Here is a 2,452-nt window from a genome sequence, read left to right as displayed (position 1 = left end):
TTTAAAAAAATTAATTTTTTTTATATAGATTATATATTTACTCATTTAAAAAATATAAAGTGTGTGGCACTTCCGCCCTTTATAACGACAAATATCATTTCTCCATATTATATATATGCGGTAAATTAGATAATTCCTTTTATACTGAATTATGTTGTACAAGTACGAAATAAAACCATGTCAATTAATTATAAGATAACTTTATACTTATTATATAGACCTAACACTTATATATATATATGATATATTTTATTAATGCAAATCCTTTATATATTTTGTGTTTTGTTCTGGCTGTCACTTCTGATTTATTTAACTTCTAATTGTTGAGACAAAGTACCAAGGAGTTCTGGAAAAAGAAAAAGAAAGCGAAGGGATCGTGAAAAGGACTAATAGATATAATTTACAACAGTGATAAAGAAACTAGGCTGAACCAATTGGTGAAAGTTACGGAAAGCTAGAACTCTGGACTTGCAAATTGATCAATTATTAGATCATGAGCTCCCTTTCAAAAGAGGCATTAATAACCTAAAAGAATGCATGGTGATCTCATGTACTGTATAAGCTTGCGCGCTTAAATTATCTAAAGATGCGCACGTACGATCGAAGCCACATAACAAAGCCATTAAAGGTGAGCAACATATATGGTCATGGTCAAAAGACACAGCTTATATCATGCATATGCTTAACCTTTTACTCTTAGTCCTAAACTCCCTTTTACTTTAAATTTTCTAAATGTTTATTCTAGCCTATCCTTCCCTTGACGAGTTGAAAATATGCGAAAGTTCCATATTTTTAATCTAATGTTTGTAATTGTTAAACACACTTGTATTCTTTTTAATGTAAGAGATTAGGATACATGATCATGATCATACATGCACCTAAAGATAAACATAATATGCAAGAGATAAAACATCATTATCTAGGGAAATATCATGATTAGAACAAATATATATATGTATACACACACATACATACATATATAGGGAAATGATTTGATTTATACATGAGTTTTATAGTACTGTATAAGTTTCATGTAATATTTTAATAAAAAAAAAAAGAATACAAGAATCACATAAATAAATCCAATTTTTAATAGTAGATAACACTTTTTTAAAAAGAATTACGCTAGTCTTGCACACCTAAAATATATATATATATATTATTGTAAAAATGATGATAGAAAAGTAAAAGCAAAATAAGAAAATAATCAACCACACGATACAAAATTAACATGATTTGACAAAGTACCTACGTCTATAGATAGCAAATGATTTTATTATTTTGAGAAATGACAATACATTTTGAGATAAAATTACAGAGTTTTAGAAGACCATATATACTATTATAACATGTATATTCATAGAGTTACACAACGAAAATTCTATTAATACTTCAATTATGGTGCTGTTTCGAAGAGTTTCGAGCGAACTCTCATTTGACATTCGCTTTAGCAACCTGTTGCGTGAATATTAGGTGAATTTTCTTTCTCGCTATTCTTGAGTTACAAATAAGGTCAAACTGTTTTCATGATATCTATTATCTACACAAACCTCGTTGAAAACCAACCCAAAAACCAAAACCAATCATTTTCGAATCGAGATATAATTACATTGGCTTGCCACTATAATAAATCATATATATATATATATATATTTGAAAGGCTTCAAGCTAGTGCTCAACGCACGCCAGGGTTGAGCCCATGCTCCATTGTTCTCCCATTGGCAATCGCTTAGATTTATTACTCTACTGAGAAGTATACATTTATAATTGCTAGGTTGAGCTCGCAAAACAATAACTGCAAGTCTGCATGCCTGCCTACCTAGCTAGCTAGCAGAAATGCATGGAGGTGGTGCCGTCCGGCCACTTGATTCTATCCACGATTTTCTGTCATTTTCATGGAATAATTCTTGCTAGTAAACCCACCATGTAAAGAATCAGAAAGCATGCAGTACAGGATGATTAAAGTCTGATCTGGATAGTGATATAAAAATATATAATTTTAGATAAAAATTGAAAAAAATATTATTATAATATATATATATTTTTTTTTTAAATTTAAATAAATTGAATTATTATTATATTTTATATAAAAATTTAAAAAATTTATAATGATAGAATGAAATACTTTCACCGTTAAATGGATCGAATTGAATGAACAAAAGTTCACGGGAGGGACGTCGACTCGTCCTCGTGACAATGCGATCGATAATACCCACAATATTCTCTTTTCGCTGAAAGGTACCGGCCTAGCTTGTTCTTTGTGTGTGTCACAAGATAATACAAAGTGAAAGAAGTTCACATGATGGTTGATTTGGCCACCTTTTGTGATACTTGCGCGCGGTTGGGTTTCGCGGTAGCTTTTTCAATGTACAATTTATATACTTTGTCGACAGGCATTTCCACATACGTACACACCTTTCTCTCTCTCTCTCTCTCTCTCTCTCTCTATAGC

Source organism: Carya illinoinensis, chromosome 8 (genome assembly GCF_018687715.1).
Source record: "Carya illinoinensis cultivar Pawnee chromosome 8, C.illinoinensisPawnee_v1, whole genome shotgun sequence".
Lineage (NCBI taxonomy): Eukaryota > Viridiplantae > Streptophyta > Magnoliopsida > Fagales > Juglandaceae > Carya > Carya illinoinensis.
Note: the sequence above shows the minus strand (reverse complement) of the source record.